This window comes from Artemia franciscana, chromosome 17, assembly GCF_032884065.1.
Source record: "Artemia franciscana chromosome 17, ASM3288406v1, whole genome shotgun sequence".
Taxonomy (NCBI): domain Eukaryota; kingdom Metazoa; phylum Arthropoda; class Branchiopoda; order Anostraca; family Artemiidae; genus Artemia; species Artemia franciscana.
In genome coordinates, this window is record NC_088879.1 from 36988437 (window position 1) to 36998682 (window position 10246).

General features: G+C 34.1%; 1 non-coding gene across 1 annotated transcript; it reads left to right on the forward strand.

Moving 5' to 3' along the window:
- The first annotated feature begins 9028 nt into the window (after positions 1 to 9028).
- LOC136038309 (U2 spliceosomal RNA) lies at positions 9029 to 9213 on the forward strand. Its single transcript, XR_010620186.1, has one exon. It is a non-coding gene; the product is annotated as a U2 spliceosomal RNA (small nuclear RNA).
- Positions 9214 to 10246: the final 1033 nt, after the last annotated feature.

The window sequence follows — 10246 nt, forward strand, 5'->3', positions numbered from 1 at the left end:
ACTAAATTCAAGCAGAAGCGCAAAAAAGAAGTGTTGAAGCGGCGAGGGGGGGGAGGCAACCCCAGTAATATATTAATATATTTTTTTTCGTTTTAATGTTGCTCCTTAAGCGTACTTTCAGATGAAAACAAAAGAATTTATTATTTTATTTCAAATGTTTTTTTTAAATGCCAGGAAATCCGGCTCCACCTTCACGGAAATCCCTCCTCTCCCCGGAAATATCCTCTAGACAATTCAGTCCCGTCAAAAATTTATCCCTGACAATTACCCTAACATCTCCACGCGTAAGAATGGGTCAACAATGAGAAAGTTAAAACAAATAAAAAAATTGTTTAGGAATTCCGGCAAATCACCCAAGTGTACAATTTCCCCTCAAAATTTATCCCTGGAAACCTCCTACCCCATGGAATGTTCTCCCTGCGGAAAATACGTGCATTATTCTTCGGAATGGCCAAATTTTTCTTGTGGGTTTTCAACATAGCATGGTTCGTCAAATCATTATTTCCCTTACGGTAGCTCAGTTCAGCATTACATCATTGGCAAATTACCGAATCACACTTGGTTTATTTATGAGCCAGTGTTTGAACATGTCTTCAGTTTCCCGGGATTGTAAGTATTTCTGAAAATATTTGTCACTTTCACCAAAAATTTTCTTTTTCGAACTGCTAGACACGAGAGAGCCGTTTGCAAACAAGCAGTCGCTATCACCGTACAAAGAAATTTCTAGTTCATCACAACTGCCCTTCGTGGAAATAATTTAAGGCTGAGATTTGTATCTTTTTTATATAAGGCTAAAGCTTAGCCTTTGTTTGAAACTGAAAGATCAGACAGTTCATGGTAACGAACTGTAGTAAGGAGCGACCAGGCTCATAGTAACCAAAACTCTAAAAAACGGAATTTTGATGCCAGTAGGCCATATACGTAATAAGAATTTGATTTTGATTTTGATTTTAAATATATAAGTTTCATCAAATTTAATGTTCCCCATCAACAGTTAAGAGCCTGAAAAAATATGTCATATTTTCGAAAAAAGAGGGAAACCCCCCTAAAGTCATATAATCTTAGTGAAAATCACACCATCAAATTCAGCGTATCAGAGAACCCTATTGTAGAGGTTTCAAGCTCCTATCTGCAACTATTTAAATAATAAAAAATAAAAAATAAATTACTGCAAGTGAAGAGCGACATTAAAACATAAAATGAACAGAAATTATTCCGTATATGAAAGGGGTTGTCTCCTCCTCAACGCCTCACTCTCTACGCTAAAGTTTGACTTTGCGTCACAACTCTGCTTTTTAAAGAAATAAAGAACTTTAGCGTAAAGAGCGATGCATTGAGGAGGAGACAACCCCTTGCATATACGGAATAATTTCTGTTCGTTTTAATTTTTAATTTCGCTCCTTACTTGCAATTAAAAAATATATTTTTTGTATTTAATTTCTGAACGCTTTTTAATTAAATCATGTTTTGATTTTGACTGACCACACATGAATAATTAAAACGAAATTTGCACCTTAATTTGTTTTGGCTAAATGACCTTCATATATTTTGGTTCGGACGATTTTAATAAAAAAAAGGGGCGTTGGAGCCTACTTGCCCTCCAATTTTTGTAACTTAAAAAGGTAACTAACTTTTTAGTTTTTTTACGAACGTTTTTATTAGTAATAAATATACATAAATTACAAATTAATTTACGTAACGAATTTGTATATTTGTGTGTTTTTATTACATATATGAGCGGGTTTGCCCCCCGTCTGTACCTTGCTCTTTACACTAAAGCTTAAATTTTGTCCCAATTCTTTAAGAATGACAAAGGCCGTAGAACAAATAGTTGAAATTACTAAAAGTACTTTGGCGTAAAGAGCTAGGTATTTAGGAGGAGATGAAGACCTTATATTCGTAACAATTTCTGTTCTTTTTAAGTTTTAATGCTGTTGAAAGTTTTTCAGTTGAAAAACTTTTTCATATTTATTTTTATTGTTTTTGTTTAAATAATACTAGAATATCCTGAGCCCTCTTCATGGAATTTCTCTACCACCTTGATACATTCCTCCGAGTAAAGATCCTTCCACGTAGCTTCCTCCCCTCAACACCCCCCCCCCCAACAACAAAAAATCCCCCTGAAAATGTCTTCACACTTCCCAATAACCATTACTGTATGTAAACACTGGTCAAAGTTTGTAACTTGTAGCCCCTCCCTGGGAACTCTGGGGGAGTAAGTCGTCACCAAAGACATCTTATTATGTTTTTCGACTATGCTGAACAAAATGGCTAACTCAAAATTTTGATCCATTGACTTTTGGGAAAAAATGAGCGTGGCAGGGGGCCTAGCTGACCTCCATTTTTTTGGTCACTTAGAAATGGCACTAAAACTTTTCATTTCCATTAGAATGAGGCCTCTCACGACATTCTAGGACCACTGTCACCCCTACCGTCGATGCGATCACCCCTGTGAAAAAGAAGAAAAAACAAACAAACAAATAAACACGCACTCGTGATCGAACTTTTGGCAAAAGATATGAAGCTCCACATTTTTCTAGACAGGAGCTTGAAATCTCTACAGTGTGGTTTTTTGTTACGCCAAATGTGATGGTGGTATTTTCTTCAAGATTCTATGACTTTTAGCCGTCGCTCCTTACTACGAACTGTTTCTGTGTCTACGTCGCTACAACGAACTGTTTGAAAATATAGAATTTTGTATTTTTGACAGAGGAAAGATTACGGATGCATGTTTATTTTAATTTTTTTCCCAGGGATGATCGTATCGACTCAGTGGTCCTAGAATATCGTAAGAAGGCCAATTCTAACTGAAATTAAGAGTTTTAGTGCCTTTTTAAGTGAACAAAAAATTGGAGGGTAACTAGGCCCCCTCACACGCTCATTTTTACCATTTTGCCATTATGTTCAGCATAGTCAAAATATCTAATAACTATCTCTTTGAGGACCACTTAATCCTCCAGAGTCCCCAGCAGAAAGGCTGCCAGTTATGAGCTTTGTCAGTAGTTTACATATCGTGTTGGTTATTGGGAATTACACTGGCGTTTTCAGGGGGGATTTTTCGGGTGGTGGTGGGGGAGATCGGGAAGAGGGAGTTACGTGAGAGGATCTTTCCACAGAGGAATTTACCATGGGTGAAGTAAATTTCCATGAAGAGCGCGCTGGATTTTCCAGTATTATTTAAAAAAAGGAGAAATTAAACAAATAAGTTTTTTAACTGAAAGTAAAGAGCAACATTCAATCTTAAAACAAACAAAATTACTACACATATTAGGGTGTTTTTCTCCTCCTCAATACCTTGCTCTTTACGCTAAAGAATTATTATTATTTTCAAAAGAGCTATTTATTTTAATTAAACGATGTTTGTTATCCAGGGGCCATTCCTCTTGAATTGGAACAAAATTCAAATTTTAGGGTAAAGAGCGAGGTATTTACGTGGGGCTGATCCCCCTCATATACGCAATAAAAATATATCAGCATAGAAGTTCGCTACGTAAGTTAATTTGTATGTTACATATATTTATTACTAATAAAAACGTTCGTTAATAAAATCAAAAGGTCTAGTGGTCTTTTAAAGAAACAAAAAATTCGGAGGGCGACGATGCCCCCTTCCCCACCCCTTTTTATCAAAATTGTTATTTTGAAATTAGACAAAATTTAGACAAAAAGTTAAATTAATATGAAAATTTTGTTTTAATTATTCATGTACGGCTAGCCAAAATCAAAACCTGTATTAATTAAAAACGATCAAAAAATTAATAAAAAAACTTTTTTTTAACTTTAAGTAAGGAGCGACATAAGAACTTAAAACGAACAGAAATTATTTCGTATATGAATGGGACTATCCTTCCTCAATGCCCCGCTCTTACGCTAAATTTTGACTTTCTCACAACTCTACTTTTTTAAACAATAAAAAAAAACTTTAGCGTAAAGAGCGGGGCGTTGAGGAGGAGACAGCCCCTTTCATATACGGAATCATTTCTTTCGTTTTAAGTTTTAAGGACACTCCTTGCTTTCAGCTAGAAATTAAAACAGAAAACAAACACTTAACCGAGAAAATATTATAGCTCTTTTATAGTGAAGACATGCCAGTAGCAATTTTATCAAATCATTAATCTCAGTAATTCATTAATAATATTCAAAAACAAAAAATTTTGTTTTTGGATTCTAGATAGGTAAGTTAAATAGCGTAGACAAAATTTAACCTATAGGCAAGGTGTAACATTAAAGTTTAAACCAAACAGGTGATAAATTAGAGAAGTAAATTTAAACTTAGGCTAAATTAAAAATGAAATTTTGACGACAATTGACACTTTATTGGTTTTTCCTGTTCATTCTAATGACCCCCCTCCTTGGAAAATCCCCCATAAAAAAAGGAAAAAAAACCTCCGAACATTTTTTTTTCAAGTATTAGCCTAAGTACTAGAATTAGGTTAATGCAGTGTTTCATTTAAGTGTTTTATGATGATCGTTATTGTGGTGTGTTCATGGCTGTATATTTGGCTTTGAAATACGCTATCTATCCATCTATCTATCTATCTATCATACACTTTTTTTATTGTTTGTTTCTAGTTTCTACTATGCTTTCCTTTCTTTTGGTTACCTGATGCTTACTATATAGTCACCAAATAGCCTTCACCCCTCCCACCACCCCAGCGGCCTTCCATGTTCCAAATATAGTACTTATTGCAGTCTCGTAATGACATTAAATAAAAAAAAACAAATTTTTTATCTGAAAGTAAGGAACAACATCAAAAATTAAAACGAATAGAAGTGCATTCGTATATGAAAGGGGTTGTTCCCTCCACAACCTCTCACTCTTTACACTAAAGTTTTTTAATTGTTTTCAAAAGTAGAGCTTTGAGAAAGAGTCAAACTTTAGCGTAAAGAGTGAGGCGTTGAGGAGGGAACAGCCTCTTTTTTATTCGGAGTAATTTCTGTTCGTTTTAAGTTTTAAAGTAGCTCCTTATGTTCAGTTAAAAAAACTTGTCTTTTTTTAAACTTGTTTTTGAATTAATGCATGTTTTGATTTTGGCTCTCTGCACATGAATATTTGAAACGAAATTTGCATATTAATTTTTTTTTTCGGCTAAATTGTTTTCTCATTGTTTGATCGCACATTTTTGAGAAAAAAAGGAGCGGAGGAGGGGACTTAGTCGCCCTCTATTTTTTGGTTCTTAAAAAGGTAACTAGAACTTTAAATTTTTACGAACGTTTTTATTAGTAAAAAATATACGTAACTTAGGAATTAAATTATGTACCAAACTTTTATATTTCTATGTTTTTATTATGTTTATGAGGGGCTTTGCCCCTCGTCAATACCTCACTCTTTACACTAAAGATTAAATTTTGTCCCAATTCCTTAAGAATGACCCCTGAATCATGAAGGCCGTAAAATAAATAGTTGAAATTACAAAAAATACTTTAGCGTAAGTAGCGAGATATTAGAAAGAGGTGAAACCTTCATATGCGTAATAATTTCTCTTCGTTTTAATTTTTAATGAAGCTCTTTGCTTTCAGTTGAAAATACTTCTTCATATTTATCTTTTCATTGTTTTTTAAAGAATGCTAGAAAATCCTTCATGAAAATTATCTTACCCCATGACAAATTCCTCCATGGAAAGATATTCCCACATTACCCCCTCCTCTCAACGACTCCCTCTCCCAAACTAAGAAAATCCCCCTGAAAACGTCGGTACACTTCCCAATAACCATTACTATATGTAAACACTGGTCAAAGTTTGTAACTTACAGCCCTTCCCACGGGGACTGTGGGGGTTGTAAGTCGTCCCCATATCACGTCCCGATATTGTAACTTCAAAAGGGCACTAAAACTTTTAATTTCCGTTAGAATGAGCCCTCTCGCGACATTCTAGGACAACTGGGTCGATACGATCACCCCTGGGAAAAAAAAGAAATAAATAAATATGCATCCGTGATCTGTTTTCTAGCAAAAAATACAAAGTTCCACATTTTGTAGATAGGAGCTTGAAACTTCTGTAATAAGGTTCTCTGATACGCTGAATGCGATGGTGTGACTCTTGTTTAGAATATATGACAATTTGGGTGTTGTTTCCCCTATTTTCTAAAATAAGACAGATTTTCTCAGGCTCTTAACTTTTGATGGGCAAGACTAAATGTGATGAAACTTATATATTTAAAATAAACAAAATAAGATTCTTTTTATATAACTATTGGTATATAAATTTTATTTTTTAGAGTTTCGGTTACTATTGAGACGGGGCGCTCCTTACTACAGTTCGTTACCACAAACTGTTTGACTCAATGAGATTGTCATTTCTATGTCAGCCCATCTAATGCCTGGACATGATAGCTATAGGCTACAAATCATACAAAGGTTGCTTACTCTTTTTCTTCACACTAACATTATTTGACATTTTTAACCAACGGTTCGCGATAAAAAAGTTAAGAAATAACATAAAACTTCAAAAGAAAACAATGTGAGCCTAATAACCAAAATTTACTTTAAACTGCGATGTAAATTATTTTATAACTACTATTTTTAGGGTCACTTCCGTTTAAATCCCCTATTCCCCGACCTTGTAAATAGTCTGTACCTGAATTTTCCCTGATTAGGAGGAATCAGGGGGGGATGCAGTTTTTACGGTAGGAAGATTGTATTTAGAGATAGTTCTTAAGAAGAAACATTTTCCTTAATTCTTTTGTTTCTATCTCAGAATTAGTCTTCATACAGGGTTACTAGTTGTTCAAGCATTAGAAGTTATAAAGGTAGGCACCTAAATATTTAAACAAATTTACTAGGCTATCTTTTATTTGAGCAGAATATATTTTCCGTGAAATTTTTCTTCACCTACCTAACAGCATTGCAAGACCGTGAAAGGATCCAAATCCGGCCCTGTCCCCTAGTTTCCATGAATTGACACTTTTGATCAATACCAGTAATCGACTGGTGGATTGACAATTATATATATATATATATATATATATATATATATATATATATATATATATATATATATATATATATATATATATATATATATATATAGTTGATGACTGAAATGCATTTTGCAACATATTTTGGTACAAGGAATTGGTATGGTCAGGACTGACCCTTGTTTCTTTAGTAGGCCTTCCTGCAGAACCGTCCTAAATTTTACATAAATCTATTTTGTCTCCAGAGGAAGAAGACTTTGTGATGGGCCAATGGGCCTGTAAGAGATTGGATGAAAACAATTCTTGTATTTATTTCTTAAGCCCTTAGATGGTGTAAAAGCGAGCCAAGTCCAAGGTACATTTAGTTCTCTTTTGTTTCGTCTTAGAAAGTAACTGTTTCTGGATTTATTATCCGTACAGCATACCCACGTAATTTATTTAGGCTAAAAAGTAAAAGGCAAAGCATTGCACAAGAAATCTGAACAAAACTAACTCAAATCCATAAACACTATAACTGCATAAGGCGATTGATCTTCTGCCCGTGAAAAATCAAAAGATACCACCATCTTGGAATGCAACTTTCCTCCTTGTAGCCTACTTTGTTTCTACTAAGTCCTTCTTGCTCGAGTCCTTCTTATAGGACTTTTTTTTTTATTTTCTTTTGCTTTTCTACAGCGGCGTAATTTCGTCAAAATCCAAACTTGAAGGAGATGCAAGGGCAAAGTTGGGATCCTTTTTCCAAAAACAAGTGAAAAGGCAGTAGAAACTTAAAAGAAGCCATTTGGTACCAGAGAGGTACTATTTAGTACTCTAAAAGGACTATAAAGTTACTTCGAAAAAAAAAAGATGTGTTTCTGTAGATGCTTGAATTTATAGGTTTATATTAGTTTAGACAAGATTTTGGAAGAAACTAAATTTCAAAAGGAGGGGGAATGAGGTTTGGGGGAGGGGAAAAAAAGGTTGGGGAGGGGCAGTTGCCCCTTCCAGCTCCATAACAAATTAAGAATTATAGAATTACTCAAGTAAATGACAAATGAAAAGGACAAATACTTATAAAATAAAGCAAGCAATCATTTATCTGATAAAGTCTCAATATTTCGTGTCTGTGTATCTTTCTTAGGTGATTTAAAATTCGGCTTTTGTTTCCATATTTGTAGCAAATTTAATAATGTCTTAATAAAGCTTGCATTGTTACCATGTAGCATATATGGAAAACCAGTGAATATATATGGAAAACTTTTAATTCAGAGAAGGAAATTTTCTCTACAAGATGTTTTTCCTGCATTCGTCCTCTTAGATTCAAAAAAATCTCTTCATGGTATTATCATTGAAAAAGGGATTGTTTTTTTCTCTGTGTATTATTGTTAAAGAAATTGAGAAGACAACGAGTTTCCCCTCCCTGTATTCTGGAGAATAGTCTTTCGCTTCCTCTCCCTTTCCTCTTGTGCTGTGCGTAGAAATCTATTTTGAGGAAGGAATACAAAAAAATAAATAAAAAATAAAACCCATCGGAAACTTGTTTAAATGCATTGCGCTAAGTTTTAACAAGTCGGACAAAAATATCGGGGATTAGCTCACTGGACCCAGCCTTTTCCCCTAGTTTCCATGAATTGACGCTTTTTATCAATACCAGTGGTGTCGACTGGTGGATTGACAATTTTCATTTTAAATAAGGGTGTTTTTGGGGTATTTTGTAAAAGAAAGTGAAAAAACAAAAGAATCGCTCTCTCTGGATTTCGAAAAATACTTTTCTCTGTCCCCAACCCCCATAATTGCCGTGAATTAACGTTATTCATCAATGCTGGTTCCGATCATTGTCGGCTAAAGGGCCAAGAGAATATAGCCTATCTCTGATTTAAGGTGTTATCTTTTCTAATTTTGGTTTTTTGAGTTACAATTTTGTCCAAGTCTTGATTGGAAAATTTTCCATTTACCATTTTAAATTTTGAGATAAACTTTTATATTATGGGAAATGTTTCGCACTGTTCACAAAAATCTAAAGACAAACTGATAGGTTAATTGAATGTTATTTGGGTATTGCAACCGAAATAAATTGTTTGACAAACTTTGTTACTCGTATTTTTATAATACCTTTGACAATCCTTGTAGAATTATCGCCTCTCGGCCTTTTAGCTAAAATCAGAGTGTAGTATCTGTTCTCATCAGCTTACTATCTGATACGGCCCGTACATGGGGCCCAGACTATTAAACTGATTTTTAGGAAACGCAGGGTTGCTCCTCCGCTCCCTTCTAGCGTTGGGCCGGTACTGATGTACATCCAGGATTGGCGAACACCTTTCGAGGGGAAACTAAAGGTCATGAACCTTAATCAATCATATGTATAATACATTATTCAAAGTAAAGAATGATCCTGCCGTTAGTTTCTTAATCCTTGAATGTAATGTCAATCATTTTTTTCCGTATGATAAAAGAAGAAACACTGTATAAAATTTACAAAAATTAGTAGTGAAAAAGTCAATGAGTAGACGCCATAATTAATTTAAAGTGCCCAAGCTGGATCCAAGTCCCCATGCATCTTTATCGAAAATAGTTCGTAATTATAAACTGCTGAAATCTAAATTGAACCAATATTCGATAAAATTGCTGAAGGGATTGTTTTTGGCCTCAGGTGGCTTGGCTCTGCGGTGAGTTGTTAATAGTAGTAATGACTAAAGCCCCCCTATGATTGTTAGAGAGAAAATAATTGGCAAAGTCAGTAGAACGGTCACTGGGTTCTCAGAAATTAAAGTTTCGACTTTTCAGTCAAATTGATAAGAGAGTGATAAACCCCTGATTTTCTTTTCTCAAAAAGGTAAACTTGCATTTAAACGGTCAAGACACTTGCATATGAAAATGAAATGGGGCATTCCTATTTTCAAAAATAATTCAAAGACTTAATTCACTGCTTTGAAAAAGTTTTGTAAAGCTGCGTCTGTTTAATAAATTAAAGTTTTTAAGTAGTTTTTAAGACATAAGTATACAAATTAATAATGTTAAAGCCAAATAAATTTGATCATTGGGCCCTATTGAAGAAATTAATTTCCTGACTAGCTGACATGTTTGAAATAATACAGAGAGAATTGAGTGTATACTTTATAGAAAATGGTTCTGGAATTTTCTCCAGAATATGTCTTAAATAATCAAATTTTGTTTTTCTTAGTCTTGTATTAAAGCTAATGATGGGGTATCAATGACCAGTCGCAATAACTAAATTAAATTGCCTAAACTGATTGAATTCCTGATACATTTTGTTTTTGAAAATACTCGGTAATTATCAAATACTGATTTTTAAATTGAACTAGGAATCGAATCAAATTGCTGAAATTTAAAT